Source organism: Notamacropus eugenii, chromosome 6, assembly GCF_028372415.1.
Source record: "Notamacropus eugenii isolate mMacEug1 chromosome 6, mMacEug1.pri_v2, whole genome shotgun sequence".
Classification (NCBI taxonomy): Eukaryota; Metazoa; Chordata; class Mammalia; order Diprotodontia; family Macropodidae; genus Notamacropus; species Notamacropus eugenii.
The window spans coordinates 247,437,010-247,454,408 of NC_092877.1; the positions used below are offsets into that span (position 1 = coordinate 247,437,010).

At 34.7% G+C, this 17,399-nt stretch overlaps 1 pseudogene; it reads left to right on the forward strand.

Annotated features, from left to right (window-relative positions):
• Positions 1–15,787: 15,787 nt before the first annotated feature.
• LOC140512305 (dicarboxylate carrier UCP2 pseudogene) lies at positions 15,788–16,571 on the forward strand (annotated as a pseudogene).
• Positions 16,572–17,399: the final 828 nt, after the last annotated feature.

The following is a 17,399-nucleotide window of genomic DNA, read 5'->3' on the forward strand; positions in this document are numbered from 1 at the left end:
AAACCATATTTGTATCATAAAATGAATTTGGGAGAATTCCTTTGTCTCCAGTTTTCCCAAATAGTCTATACAGTATTGGAACTAACTGTTCTTTAAATGTTTGATAGAATTCACTTGTAAATATATCCTGCTGTAGAGATTTTTTCCTAGGGAGCTCATTGATGGCCTGTTCAATTTCTTTTTATGATTTGGGGTTATTTACATATTCAGCTTCTTCTTCTGTTAATCTGGGCAATTTATATATTTTTTAAAATAATCATCGATCTCACTTAGATTGCTGAAATTCTTGGGCATAAAGTAGGGCAAAGTAACTTCTAACTATTGTTTTATTTTCCAACTCATTGGAGGTGAGTCCACCACTTTCATTTTTGATATTGGTAATTTGGTTTTCTTCTTTCTTTTTCAATCAAATTGACCAAATGCTTATCAATTTTATTGGTTTTTTTCATAAAACTAACTTTTAGTTTTATTTATTAGTTCAATAGCTTTCTTAATTTCAATGTTAATAATCTCGCCTTGGTTTTTCAGTATCTAATTTGGTATTTGCTTGTAGATTTTAAATTTGTTCCTTTGGAGCATTTTCAGCTACATGTCCAATTCATTTATCTCCTCTTTCTGTATTTTATTCATGTAGGCATTCAAAGATATAAAGCTTCTCTTAAGAACTCCTTTTGCAGCACCCCATAAGGTTTGGTATGTTGTCTCATTTTTATCATTCACCTGAATGAAGTTGTTGATTGTTTCTTTGATTTGTTATTTAACCTACTCATTGTTTAGGATTAGATTATTTAGTTTCCAATTAATTTTTGTTCTATCCTTTCAAGACCTTTTATTATATATAATATTTATTGCATTATTATCTGAGAAGGATGCATTGAGTATCTTTGCTTTCTGCACTGGATTGTGAGATTTTTATTGCCTAGTACGTGGTCAATTTTTGTATATATGCCATGACCCTTTGAGAAAAACGTATATTCCTTTCTATCCCATTCAATTTTCTCCAGAGATCTATCATATCTACCTTACCCAGATTATCTTCAAATTCTTAACTTCTTTCTTGCTTATTTTGAGGTTAGATTTATCAAGTTACAAGAAGGGGAGGTTGAGGTCCCCCACTAGTATACTTCTGCTGTCTATTTATTCCTGTAACTCCCTTAACTTCTCCTCTAAGAATTTGGTTGCTATACCACGTGGGGCATATATGTTTAATAATGAAATTTCTTCATTGTTTATGGTGCCTTATAGGAAGTCATAGATTCCTTCCTTATTTCTTCTAATTAGATATATTTCTGCTTTTGCTTTGCTGAGATTAGGATTTCTACCCCTGTTTTGTTTGTTTTTTTTTCTTACTTCAGCTGAATCACAATATAATATGCTCTAAATTTTTACCTTTACCCTGTGTGTATACCCATGTTTCAAATGTGTTTCTTGAAAATATATTGTTGTATTATGGTTTTTAATCCATTCTGCTATCTCCGTTTTATGGGAGAGTTCATCCCATTCGTATTCACAGTTATGACTACCATCTGTGTCTTTCCCTCCATCTCCTTCCCCCCTCTCCCATTTATGCTTTTAGTTCTCCCTTCTCCCTTCCCCGTCACAATAGAGTTTAATTTCTGACTACTGCCTCCCTCAGTCTTCCCTCCCTTCTTTCAGCACTCCTCCTTTATAATCCCCTTTCCCTTGCTACTTCTCCCTCACTTTCAGCCTCCCCTCTCTTTTCTTTCCCTCTTCCTCTCTAACTGCCTATAGAGCTAGTTATATTTCTATCCTTAATTGAGGTCTTGCTCCCTCCTTGACCCCAATGAGATGAGTGTAGCTCTCAAACAATGTTCATCTTCCTCCCCTATTTCCCTCTACTGTAATATATTTTTGTGCCTCTTCCTGTTATATAATTTTTGTTTTGCTGATTCCTCCTTTCTGCATTTCTGATAACAATCCTTACACACTCTTAAATCACATTCTTGTTGTGACATAATTTACTTTATATCATTCCCTCTATCTTTGTGTATCCCTTTAATATATCATAACAAATATACAATTATCAAGATTAATATGTATCATCTTTCTGTATTGAGATGTAAGCAGTTTGTCCATATTAAGCAGCACGTCTTTTTCCTCCCTGTCTACCTTTCTATGTCTCTCTTGAGACCTGTGTTTGAAAATCATATTTTTTACTGAGTGCTGGCCTTTTCATTAGGAAGATTTGGAAATCCCTTATTTCACTGAATGTCCATCTACTTGCCTGAAATATTATGTTCAACTTTGCTGGGTAATTAATCCTTGCTTGTCATCCCAGCTTCTTTGCCTTACGTAATATTGTATTCCAATTCCTTTGATCTTTTAATGTAGAAACTGCAAAGTCCTATGTGATCCTGACTGTAGCTTGTTAATATTTGACGTGTTTCTTTCTGGCTGCCTGCAGTATTTTCTTCTTCACTTGATAGTTCTGTAATTTTGCAACAATATTCCTTGGTGTTTTTAGTTTGGGGTTCCCTTTTAGGAGATGAATGGTGGATTTTTTCGACGACTATTTTGCCCTCTGGATCTAGGAGTTCTGGGCAATTTTACTTGACGATTTCTTGGATGATATTATCCAGGCTTTCCTGTAGACCAATAATCCTTAAATTTTTCTCTCCTGGATCTATTTTCCAGGTCAGTTGTTTTTCCAATTTGATATTTTACATTATCTTCTATCTTTTCATTCTTTAGATTCTGGTTTATTGATTCTTGGTGTCTCATATAGTCATTAGCTTCTACCTGCCTGATTTTAATTTTTATCCAATTGTTTTCTTCAGTTAACTTTTGCATCTCCTTTTCCATCTGCCCAATTGTTCTTTTGAAGGACTTATTTTCTCCAGTTAGGTTTTGTACTTCCTTTTCCATTTTTCCAGTTGTCTTTTTAAATTCTTCTTTGATTTAGTTTTTCATATTTTGAAATCATTGGTCAGTTTTTCTTCCATTCCTCTAATTTGACTTTTTTCTGAACTCTTCCAAGAAGACTCTTCATGCTTCAGACCAGTTCATATTCCCTTCTGAAAATTCAGAAGGGAGTATGGTCTCAATGCTGACCTCATTGGTATTTGTGATTTGGTATTTTTCTCCATAGAAAGATTCTCTGGACTTTTCTTTTCTGCTTTGCTTCTTAATCCTGATAATCACCCGTTTTCTGAATTTTAAAATAGATATCTGCATCTGGAGCACATTGGAGTCTGTCTCACAATTCTTGTGCCTAAAATTTGAGACTTCGTGTGTTGTGGCCTCTGGTTCTTTCTACTAGAAGCTAATATGATGCAGTTTACCTGGTGCTGATATGGCTAGTGTTGGAATGCAGAGACCAGGTGAGGACTTTTCAGGTTTCCCTGTAGTTACCCTGGAGCTAGCTCATTAAGTGTGGGTGATGTGTGGTCTGGCCACAGGAGATCTCCTCTGCTGATCTAAGGTGTAGGCAAGCACAGAGGTTGGTGATCCCAACTGCGCTGGTGTCCTCCCAATTCTCCTGGGTTACTGGGACATTCCTGGAGTCCTGATGTTGACTACTGCAGGCTTTACCCACTTTGAGCTCAGGATCTTCTCCTGGTCTGCTGAGGTGGACCTGTCTGGAACAGCTGTGGTCATGCACTGGTCTCCTTCAGCCACACATAAGGGACCCTCCTTAGAGATTTTCCTAGCCTCACAGGTGAAGAGACAGTTTACCCCTTCTCCTGCTTCCAGTGTTTCAGGGTTTTCCCAGGGAGATATCCTCTTGGCTACTCAAAGTCAACAAAGGGAGGAAGATAGAAATTTCTAGTCGCTCCACCATGTTGGCTCCTGGACCCTATTAAAATTTCTACAACACTTTTAGGTTCATTAGCAGTCCAATCCCTGAAACTTAATGAGAAATGATTAAAACCTCAACATGTTCTAGAAAGGTGATTCTCACAAAAGTTAATGCATAATTAGATCCAGAGGGCAAAATAGTCATCAAAAGAATCCACCACAGACAATGAAAAAGTTTCATTGCTAAACATATATGCTTCAAGTAGTGCAGCATCCAGATTTATAGAGGAGAAGGTAAGGGAGTGACAGGAAGAAATACACAGTGAAACTATAATAGTGGGGGACTACAACCTTCCCCTCTCTGAACTTGATAAATCCAGTCTCAAAATAAATACGAAAGAAGTTAAGGAGGTGAATAGAACTCTGGATATGGCAGATATGATAGATTTCTGGAGAAAATTGAATGGGAATAGAAAGGAATATACCTTTTTCTCAGTAGTACATGGCACATATACAAAACTTGACCATGTACTAGGTAATACCTAACAATCTGGTGCATTAAGGCAGAGATAGACAATGCATCCTTATCAGACAATAATGCAAAAAAAAAACTTAAATGTAATCAAAGACTGTGGAAATATAAATGAGAAGTAATTGGAAACTAAACATTCTAATCCTAAGGAATGGGTGGGTTAAACAACAAATTGTAAAAACAATCAGCAACTTCATTCAAGAGAATGATAACAATGAGACAACCTACCAAATCCTATGGGATACTATAAAAGCAGTTCTTAGGGGAAGTTTTATATATTTGAGTGAATAAAATAGAGAAAGGGGAGATCAATGAATTGGGAAGGCAACTGAAAAAAGGATAAATTATAAATCCCCAAGTATATACCAAATAACAAATATTGCAAACTGAAGGAGAAATTAATAAAATTGAAATTAAGAAAACTATTGAAGTAATAAATGAAACTAATCATTGGTTTTATGAAAAAAGAACTAAGAAAATTGATTAAAAAAATTTCAATTTGATTTAAAAAAAAAGAAATAAGATAACCAAATTACCAACATCAAAATGAAATAGGTGAACTCACCTGAAATGGGGAAATTAAAACAATAATAATACATTACTTTGCTCAACTGTATGCCCATAAATTTGAAAATCTAAATATGATGGATAGTTGTTTTAAAAGATATAAATTGCTAAAACTAACAGAAGAAGTTGAATATTTAAATGATCCCATCTCAGAAAGAGAAATTGAATAAGTCATCAATGAACTAGTTAGGAAAAATCTGCAGGACTAGATGGATTCACAAGTTAATTTCATCAAAACATGTTAGGAGTAGTTAATTTCAATACTATACAGACTATTTGGAAAATTGGAGAAGGATTCCTCCAAAATTCCTTTTATGATACAAATATGGTTTTGATACCTAAACCAGGAAGAGTCAAAACAGAGAAAGAAATTTATAGACCAATTTCTGTAATGAATTTGATGCAAAAATTTTAAATAAGGTTTTATCATAAAGAATAAAGCAACTTATCATGAGAATAATTCATATCAGGAATGTAGGGCTGGTTGAATATTAGGAAAACTATTGGCATTATTGATCATATAAACAGTAAAACTAACAGAAACCACATGATTATCTCAACAGATGCAGAAAGAGCTTTTGACAATGTACAATGCTCATTCTCATTGAAAACACCGAAGAGCATAGGAATAAATAGAACTTTCCATAAAATAATAAGCAGTATCCACCTGAAACCATCAGCAAGCATTGTATGCAATGAGGATAAACCAGATTCATTTGTAATAAGATTAGGGGTGAAGCAAAGATGTCATTATCACCACTATTTTTCAATATGGTTCTAAAAGTGTTAGCTGTAACAGTAAGAGAAGAAAAATAAATTGAAGAAATTAGAATAGGCAAAGAAGAAACTAAGTAATCACTCTTTACAGATGATATGATGATATACTTAGAGAATCTCAGAGAATGAAGTAAAAAACTACTTGGAAAAATAAACAACTTTGGTAATGTTGAAGGTTACAAAATAAACCCAACCCAACTTCCGCATTTCTATATATTACCAAACAAAGGCCAACAGCAAGAGATAGAAAGAGAAATAGCATTTAAAAATACTTTAGGCACTATAATATATTTGGGAATCTACTTGCCAAAGCAAACCCAAGGATAATGTGAAGACAATTACAAAACATTTCACACAGATAAGTCAGAACTAAGTAAGTGGAAAAACATCAGTTGATCATGGGTGGACTGAGTCAATATAATACAAAAGACAATTCTACCTAAATTAATTCATTTATTCTGGGACATACAAATCAAACTATTAGATACTTATTTTGTAGAGCTAGAAAAAAATAATATCACAATTCAGGTGGAAGAGCAAAATGTTCAGAATATAAAGGGAACTAATGAAAAGAAATGCTAGGGTAGTTGGCCTAGCTCTTCCAGATCTCAATTTGTATTGTAAAGCAGCAATTATCAAAACCACTTGGTACTAGCTAAGAAACAGAATGGTAGATCAGTGGAATAGGGTAGCTACTCAAGACACAGTAGTGAATGAATATAGCAATCTACTGTTTGATAAACTCAAGGATCTCACCTTCTGGGATAAGAACTCAGTATCCAACAAAGATTGCTGGGAAAACTGCTAACAGTTTGACAGAAACTAGGCACAGACCAATGCTGACACCCTACACAGGAAAAAAATCCAAATGAGTACATGATCTGGGCATAATGATTGATAATATAAACAAATTAGTTGAGCAAGGAATAGTGTATTTTTCAGATTTATGGAGAAGGGAAGTATTTTTGACTAACGAAGAGAAAGAGAACATTATGAGGTACAAAATCAATGATATTGACTACATTTCACTGAAAAGTTTTTGCACAAACAAACCCAATGCAACCAGCATTAAGAGAGAAGCAGAAAACTGGAAAAGAATTTTTTCAACTGATAACTGTGATAACTGTCTCATTTCTAAAATATATAGAAAGCTGAGTCAAATGTACAAGAATACAAGTCATTCCCCAATTGATAAATGGTCAAAAGATATGAACAGGCAGTTTTCAGAGGAAGAATTTAAAACTAGCCGTAGTCATAGGAAAAATGCTCTAAATCACTATTGATTAGAGGGATGCAAATCCAAACAACTCTGAGATACTACTTCACACCTATCATATTGGATTTCATGACAAAATAGGGTGATGATAAATGTTAGAGAAGATATGTTAGAGTTGGAACACTAATTCATTATTGGTGGAGCTGTGAGGTAATCCAACCATTCTGGAGAGAAATTTGGAATTATGCCCAGAGGGCTACAAATATGTTCACACCCTTTGACCCAGAAATACCATTTCTAGGACTTCATCCCTAAGAGATCATAAAAATGTGGTTGTACAAATAATGAGCTATAGTAGATTCGATTATGAATCTAGACCTGCAAGGGAGTTTACAAGTTATATTGTTCAACACTCTTTATAGAGAAAGAAAGTGAGGCAAAAATGATTATGTCATTTACATAAGTTCACACAAGCAAGTCTTAGGACCTAGATGTTTTTATTCCAATTGCTGTGTTCTTAGTACATAATGACACTCCAAACTTTAGAAATTGAGAGAGACTCCTCTGTCCACTCTTCCTTTTTTACAGAAGAAGAGACTAACAACCACAATCTTAGTGAACTTGCCAAAAGGCATAAGACATTAATGATAGGTCATATCACATGACTCAGTTTATTGTTTTTAGAATTCAGCTGTACAACCTCTCAACGACAGGTCAAATGAAAGTTTCTTATTTTTAAAACTTGATTATGGGAAATCTTTACATGCTACTTTTAACATTTTCTGAAAATATATCTTGATAAACTGCCTAAAGAGTTTAAAGTTTCTAAAATAACCCCCTAAGTAAAAGGCAGCTCTTGCTTACATTAAAGAAGGCAAATGCTTAAGTAAAATCATGTTGTTGAATTGTAAACTGTACTCAATTTCTTATTTTCAGGAAGCAAATTTTTGACAGCCATCTGCTTAGATCTCTCCCTTTTTTCCTTTGAACCCATTAAAAATTGCAATTGACAGAAGCAATTGTTTTGGGAAAGTAAACAAGTTCATGCTTAAAAACATATTTTCTCTATATTTTCTATGACAGCACCAAACAATAAAATAACAATTTGCTGAGAGATTAGCTGAATCAGAGGTTCAAATATGGTTCACATTGACAGATGCCAAAACAGTGAGGTTTTATGAATATGTAATTGAAGCAGATGTAACCTGCACATTTCTATGGGTGTTTTGAATTTTCATCTCCTTCTAGGAGAAAGATGTATTTTGGCTAAGACTTCAAAATTCTTTGTATGTAAATATCCTGACTTTTTTTCCAATAAAATGCGAGCTGGATGTATAACAGCACCCTGCTCTCTCCTCTACCAAATGTTCTTCTTACTTTTTATCCCTAATAAAATGGAAGAAAATTAACTCTTTTGTTATTTTATTGAACTCTTTCCTTCTTGAACAACAAAAATAAATAATCATTAAATGCGGTATTGATGGTACTCCTCGTTGTATGACCATAACATTTTAAATGAGAAATACTAAAGTCCATTTTAAAATGAAGATTGTTTGGAAGTGGAGCCAAGATGACTGAGTGGAATCAAGGACTTGCTTGAGCTCACCCTCCAAATCCCTCAAAATACCTGTAAAAATGACTCCAAACAAATTCTAGAGCAGCACCAGACACTAAAATGACAGCGAAACAAATTTCCTGCCCAAGACAATATGGAAGAATGACAAGAAGAGTCTATTGCACTGGGCTTGGGGCAGAGCACAGCCCAACATGGTCCATGTAAGCATAGATGGGACTAAAACAGGTCTCAGGGTGCTGAATCAATAGCAGTTTTCAGACTTTGCAGCCCACAAACACCAAAGACAGCTTCATAGGTCAATGGGAAATCTCTCTAAACAGAGTGAAAGCTGAACATGGTCTGGTCTAGCTCCAGGGAAACAGCCATTACTACAGAGCCAGCTGCTTCTACAGACAGTGAGGGAATCAAGATTCTGATCTAGGTCACAGTCTGGGTGAAGAAGAGTGCTGGCCTGGCAGAGCTGGTGGCAGCTGGGAAAGGGAATTTTACTCACATTTACAATGCAGAAAAGAGTGCTTGTGGTTGCTCACAGACAAGAGTGCAGGGCTGGAGAAGAATAAACACCTCTCCTTTGATCATACCTTTGGAAAAACTGAGAAATTACAGGTTCCTAGAGATATCTCTGAAAATAGATGCACAAAACCCCTGAAACATGGAGCAGTACAGCTTGCACTTAACAAGGAGCTCAAAAGTCAAGTAATAGACTGGGGAAATGATCAAAAAAGGGAAAAAATAAGTGTACAGAAGGATATTTTCTTAGTGAAAAGGCATTTTGTTATGGCAAGGTAAATCAAAGCATGCAAACATAGGAATAAAACACCATGTGATCACAGGAGGATATCAAGATTTACCATCTCCAAGTAAAACATGCAATAGTCTCAGGCCACGGAAAGCTCAAAAAGGATTTTGAAAATCAAGTAAGAGAACCAGAGGAAAAATTGGGAAGAGACATGAGAGTGATGCAAGAAAATTATGAAAAAAGGAGTCAGCCACTTGCTAAAGGAGACCCCAAAATTCTGTGAAAATAATACCTCTTAGAATAGACTCAGCCAAATACCAAAAGAGATCAAAAAGACAATGAGGAGAATGCCTTAAGAAGCAGATAAGGCGAAATGGGAAAGGAGGTCCAAAAACTCACTGAAGAAATTAATTCCTTAAAAATTATAATGGAGGAAATGTAAGCTAATGACCTCAGGAGAAATCAAGAAACCATAAAAGAAAATCAAAAGAATTGAAAAATAGAAGACACTGTGAAATATCTCATTGGAAAAACAAATGACCTGGAAATAGATCCAGGAGAGATAATTTAAAAATTATTGATCTACTTGAAAGCCATGATCAAAAAAGAGTGTAGACATCATCTTTTAAGAAATTATAAAGGAAAACTGCCCGATATTCTAGAACCAGAGGGTAAAACAGAAATGAAAGGAATTCACCAATCTCCTCTTGAAAGAGTTCTGGAAAGGAAAATGCATAGGGATATTGTAGCTAAATTCCAGAGTTCCCAGATCAAGGAGAAAATATTATAGGCAGCCAGAAAGAAACAATTCATATATTATTGAAATACAATCCGGATACCATAAGATTTAGTAACTTCTACACTAAGGGATCAGAGGGCTCAGAATATGATATTGGAGATGTCAAAGAAACTAAGATTAAAAATAAGAATCACGTGCTCATCAAAGCTGAGTATAATAATTCAGAGGAAAAATGGAATTTCAATGAAATAGAGGACTTCCAAGCATTCTTATTCATAAGACCAGAGCTGAACTGAAAATTTGACTTTCAAATACTAAAATCAAGAGAAACATAAAAAGTTAAACAGGAAAGAGAAATCATAAGGGAGACATTAAAGTTGAACTGTTTACATTCCAACATGTAAAGATGATATTTGTAACTTAAGAAACCTTTCTCCGTATTAGGGTAGTAAGAGAGAATATACATATACACACACACAATACATACAAAAACACACATATGTATGTTTGGTTTATTTGTATGTACATATGTGTATATATATATATATATATAATGTGCACATATAGATGTATATGTCTATTTATATGTATGTGTGTGTATGTATGTTTGTATAGACAGAGAACACAGAATGAGCAGAATATGAAGGGAGGATAACTAAAAATAAAATTAAGTGTTGAGGAGAATGTACTGGGAGAAAGAGAAAGGAAGAGGTGTAATGAAATAAAACATCTCACATAAAAGAGACCAGAAAGAGCTTTTACAAAGGAGGGGAAGAGCGCAACTAGTAAGAGAGAATAAGTGAGACTTATACTCTCTTTGGATTTGTCTAACAGATAGAATAACAGACATTTGCTTGAGTATGGAATTCTATCTTACCATCCTGGAAGACAGGGAGGAAGTGGATTAACAGAGGGAGGATAATAGAAGGGATGGTATAGTGGAGGAAGGGGTAATCAGAAGTAAACACTATTGTAGGGGGAAAGGTCATGGGAGAGAATGAAATACATGGATGGCAGGACAGCATAGAGGGAAATGTTGTTAGTCTTTTGCAGCATGAATGTTATAGAAGTGTTTTGCATAGCTATTCATGTATGACTTTTATTAAATTGCTTCTTGTCTCTATGAGGGTTAGAAAGGAGGAAGGGAAAGAATGTGGAATTCAAAAGTTTAAAAATTATTGTTAAAAATTATTTTTGCCTGCATCTGGGAAATAAGTTATACAGTCAATGAAGTAAACAAGTCCATCTTTCCCTACAGGATGTGGGAAGGGAGGTGACGGAAAGGAGGGCAGATTGGAAGAAGGGTGGACACACACTGTCCTGGTGGGAGGGAGGGGAAAGATGGGGAGAAATTTTAGAATTCAAAATCTTGTGAAATGAATGTTGAAAACTGAAAGTAAATTATGTTAAAACAGAAAAATGGATAGTTTAGCAAAGGTTCTAGAGCTGAAGTGGGTCTCAAAGACTAATTACTTCAATTCTTCCATTTTATAGATGAAGAACCAGTGACTAAGTAAGATTAAATAACCCATCTAATGTCACAGAAAGAGGAAGTAGCACCACTAAAATTCAAACCCAGGGCTTCTTAATTCCAAATTTAGGATGTTTTTAATCAAACTGTGTTGCACTAGGTTATTTAATCTTTTTTGACAATTTTTTCTGTGGACCAAAATTTAAGTGAACTTTTAAGACAAAATGAACTGAAATCTGACCTTTCTCCTTGATTGAAAACAAAATATTTGCTATCATTTTTCTAACATAGTCTGCTAAATAGCACTTAGAGTAAGTTAGTCATTCCATTCCTCATTTAATGTGCATATAGAAACATGGTAAAATATTTGATAACATGTTTTCATCTCTCAAATTCACAGAAAAGCAGGTTTTCTATACCTTGCAGTGATAACGCCATTACTTTTCATACACACAATAATTCAAATTATAAGAAAGTACTTAGATACAACAATAATATGAGTTAAGAAAGTAAACAAATTTTATTTTTTTTAACTGTTTCCACTTGCAGACAAGTTTAAATTGCACTTTAAAGTTAAGGAGTCTGAAAAGAGGAAGGCATTTTCTGACTATCACCCACACAGTTGAAGGACATCTGGAAAAATTAAAAAAAAAAATTCACCATGCATCCTCTGGCACAAATAAATAGCCACAATAAGCGATGGCTTATAGAAGAAGTTGAAATCATTGACGGAGAGGAAGACAAGAGCATATGCAGAGCGAATGGTTGAAAACTGATGTGAAGTAATTAATGAAAATAGTAAAAGTGGACTTTTTCCCAACAGAGTCCTGTGGTCAGTATATATTTGTTAATATAGATCTTGACAAAATAATTATTTACTTGTTATGGATAAATCATAATAGAAGTTTAAAAATTGCTCATCAGAGATATAGTTGACTTCCTAGAAAAACACTAAATGAAACAAATCCATCACTGCAAAATCTGGGTGAAAATCAATAGACTTAAAAATATATTCTGCATTTTAATTATAGCCAATTATCACTCATTCTTCTTCCTCCTTTGAAAATATTATCAGGTGAGCAGTTGCACATTTTTATTACCTAAGGAGCATTACAAGTTAATTTCTAGTTTGACAGAATACTTTTTTGGTCCCGTGGCTGGTTGTTTATCCATGTCAGCTTAAGATACACTCTAATAACTCAAACCACGAGGTTTTAACAGTGGCCAAAAATCAATAGCAAACAAGAAATAAACACACAAATAAAAAGGCAGTTTCCTCTGGGAGATGTGCTTCATTTCTTTTTAATCCAGGAATCCCTGTAAGCAGTGTATTCAAATCACTGATTGACAGGTTGGATTCTCCAGTTCATAAACAACCAGTGTTGAAACAGAAATAGACATAGCACTGAAAATTCTTGCTCACATAGGAATACATGTACAGTATTCCTTTGATTGTTATTTTGTTCAAAAGTGTTGATTTCTCAATATTTTTAATATGTGGTTTCTCAAGTCAAGCTTTCCATTAGTTTCCACTAAGAATATTTCCAAATGGATTCTCCCTCTTTTCCTTGTGGAAAGGATCAGAAAATTCTCAAAAAGCCAATGTAATCTTAATGTGTGTTCTCTGTTTTCGCTTAGAACTATCATCACTGTGACATTTGAGAACAGACAAATGAACATTTTTCTTAGATTTAACATTGCATTTGGATTATTTGTGTTTTCATAAGAAAGAGAAACGCTCAGAAATTATTGTAGCAAATTATACAAGAACTATGCATATTCATGTTCTCCTTTTCCTGTAATGTCTCTACTTGCCAATTGGAAAAGAAATAATCTCTATGTAAGTACTTGGTAACTTGAACAACTTTAAATTTGTTAGCCATAATTATACTTGTAACAGAATTTCAAGATTAGCAACATAATCTAAATTTGGAGTCAGCAAGCTGTGCCTCACAAGTCAAATCCTTCAACACACCTGCATTGTAAGTCCTGGGAGTCAATCAGTCTTAGCTGACCAAGCTTATCAGTGTGCCACAGTTTTCAGGCCAGCCTGGTGCACATTAAGGTCTGCTTAAATATGTAGTCTTAAAGGTTGTAAAGGAAGATGGTGTGTTAGGCAGCAGATAAAAAGCTGTTTTTAGCAGAATGCTGTCACTGTAAACTGAAAGATTTTTTCTTACTGAATAGATCTAATGCATTGATAAGCCCAGTATTCACTTTGACTTAATTTCATGTTGCAAATACCTAATTACTTTGAAGCAATGCACATTCTTGGTAAAAGTAGGGAAATACTGTCAGACCATCTTTGTTTCATGTCCATTCATGACTGAGATGGCACAGGTACAGACCCGTGACAACACTGGCATAACATAATTCCTTTCTTTCTTTGACATATTTTCACAACATTTTAATGGATGTATTCTTTCTCTGTGGGGATCAATTAAGATAGTTAAAGTCCTTAACCAGAATATGGGGTATCTCTTAAATTTCCTTCTGCTCTTTATCCTTGTCTGAATCATTTAATGAGAAAAAAGTATGCTGAAAGAAAGTTTTAAAATATCCTACCTTAAGATTCTAAGTTTTAATTGGTTACAACAATTTTAATATGATCCAAAAAAATTCTAAGTCACATTCAACACATCAAATATTTTCAATCTATTTTGTTCATTACTTAGCCAAGAAATGTAAGAATTATGAATTCTGTAATTTCTTCTCACTGATTAATACTGAGTGCTGGCTCTTGCATGGTAGATGTGAGAAAAGAAGGAGTCCCTTTCAGTGTCTTCTAGGCTTAAGTTGAATTTTTATCTTTTCCAATTATTGCTTAACACTTATCTGATCCTCTCACAAGGCATTTGCCTCATATTCTTACAATACAGAAAATAAAACGCGTATATCATTATAGGAATTTACACTAATGAAAATGATAGTATCAAGTGCAAAATATGAAATGTAGAAAGCTTTCTATTAAAAGTTGTAAGCATGAATACTACTATCATGCAAGCTCCTTAACAAGAGATCTAACAAATATTTCTGCTTGAATGACCATCTTTCCAAGCGATTTTTGCGACACCAAGTCCAACAAATATTTTTTCACTGCTTACTTTGAAAATATGCTACTAATGAACTTAATGATGAAAATAATTATCATTATACAATATTATCATTATTATGATAATTATTAAATGTAGTACAAGCGAGTACAATTGGATGGAATAGCATTACATTATGATGACAGACTACAGTATAATTTTTTGCAGATCATACAAAACATTCTGCCAACCTCGTGACTTAGGGAATGTGAATCTAGTGTATTTGATTAACTAGTTCATGAAATAGGTCACACATTATTCCTAATACAGAGATTATCCAGAAATAGCTATAAGAAATGCACAAAATAGCAAAGTTGACTTAATGGAAAATATCCTTTGATACTCCTATTCTACCTCTGTGTTACTTATGTCTTGTAATTTTAGGGTCAGGAAACAAAAGTTTTCTAGATGATAGAAGGAGAATCAGAAAAGGAATGAGTCCAGTAATGTATTGGAAAAATAGATGGTAGTTATAAGTAAGATGCTGGATATTACCAATGATGATGTATACGAGTTACAAATAACATCATCAAGGGCATGCAATCACTGAAAAAGTTGATAAAATAGCCAAAGTTAATACCAGAATAACAGGTAATAACAAAAGTACATAGTAGACGTACATACCAAGTGATAGTATGATATTCATGAAATATTAGAACTAATTGCAGACCTTCAAAGTATCAGATGGATCTTCTCTGGAGGATTTATTAAAAGATGAGGAAAAGAGTCACAATAGAATGAGAGGATACGGATTATTTGACATCTATGCTAATGGAAAAAATAAACACATAGATCATGTCATTGAAGTATTGAAGTACAAGGAGGTGATTCTAGGATTACTCTGGCTCCATTATATCGAGTAGGATCCATAGTCTTACAGCTATTTGGTGTGGTGAATAGAGTTCCTGATCTGAAGTCAGAAAGTTCTGAATTCAAATTCTATCTTAGAAGCTGATTAACTATATGACTCTGGGCAAGTAATTTAGACTCTGACTCAGCTGGCTTATCTGTAAAATGAGAATAATAACAGGACTTGTTGAAAGTGTTGCTATGAGGAAAAACTGAGATAACATTTGTAGAGCACTTAGCAAACTTTAAACCATCACATCATTGTCATTTTAAATAAAGTGCTCCAAGTAAGGATTCAGAAAGAGTTTTTCTCTCTTGTCTTGATTAATCATTGGAGTCTGTCTTTCCATTTCTACTCTTCCTCCTGGGAAGTAGCAGAAAGGGAGCATTGCATCATGGTTATATTTAAGCCTACATATATGTCCCCAGCAACCATCATAAAATTCCTTATTGTTGACACTACTCTTTGAATGGCTGACCTCATCCCCTTCACCCTGGACATCACCAAAATCTGGCTGCAGACTCAAGGAGAGAGACGGGGGCCATCTAAGCTTCTTCACTACTGCCTGGGGATCTCATGGGCACCTTCTGACCATGATGAAGACTGAAGTCTCTGTCAGTCTGGTGACTAGGTTGTAGCACCAAATGAGTTTTGCTTCTGTCTACATTGGCCTCTATGACTGTCAAGAAGTTCTACACCAAAGGATCTGAGCATTCAGGCGTTGGGAACCACCCCCTGGCAGGATGCTCTGACAGGGACACTGGCAGTCGACATAGCCCCAATCCACAGCTATGGTGAAAGCACATTTCCAGACCCAGAATCAATCCAGTGGCAGCCAGAGATACCAGGGTGTGTTAGGTACCTGTAAGACTATCTCCCAAGAGATGGCTTCAGGACCTTTGGAAAGGAACTTCACCCAATGTTTTCCACAATTCTGTCGTCAATTATAATGAGCTGGTGCCATTCCCTGACACTTTACATCAGCCTTTGGGGCTGGCAACTGTAATACCACCTTTGCCTCCCACATATATACAATCAAGTTGCAACACATAAATTCTGCTGCCGGTCAGTATGCCAGTGCTGGCCACTGCACACTTACCATGCTTTGGAAGGAGGAATTTCAAGTCTTATACAAAAGGTTCATGCCTTCCTTAATCTGCTGGGGGTCCTGGAATGGAGCGATGTTTGTCACCTAGAAGCAACTGAAATAGGCCCTGATGGCTCCTCACACTTCCACTGAGTTCCTTCCTTAGTCCTCTCCTGCTAGTTTTCTGTCTTATACCCCTCCTTTGAGTGCAGACCCCAATCTGCACCTTCTCCCTTCCATTTTCCCCATTTTTCTCCTTCCCTGCCTCACCACTGAAGAACCCTTGCCATCACCTCCCTCCTGGTTTCCTTTAGATTTAGAGCCATTTAATCTTTCTTAAATTTGCTTCTTCCATTAAAGTCCTACCCAGTTCTTCACTTCTTTAGTTCTAATACAGACAGACCAGAACCCAAGAGAAATAAATTTCTTAAATCTGTCTCACTTTTCTCATCTATAAAATGTAATAATAATAGCACCTACCTCACACGAATTTTGTGAGTATCTAAGGGAATAATAGAAAAACTATTAATTTTAAATATATTAATAATTTTATTTGAATATAAATTGCATAAATTTCTTAATTTAATTTTTAAAACCCTAAATGGAGTCATAGAGAGTCAGATATAACTGAAATTATGAAAACAAATAGGATAATACTAATAAAGTAATTAGCATTTGGCACATAACAGTTGCTGCATATGTGTTTATTCTTTTCCTCCCTTTCTCTTCAACACCATCATCACCATTATTTTAATTATAATTATCATCGTTTTTAGGAAGAAAATAGTTTCACAGAAGTTATAGATTCTTATAGGACTTAATTTTGCCAATTTAAGACAGTCACAGACTTGTTATTTCAAAATTCTTAAGTTACTTCATTTACAAATCAGTCACCAAATTGGAAGAGTGAATTCATTTACATATTGTCTACAATTTTTTCTCCAAAGACTGTCATTTCTATATGCTACATGAAGATTATAACTTGTTTACCTAA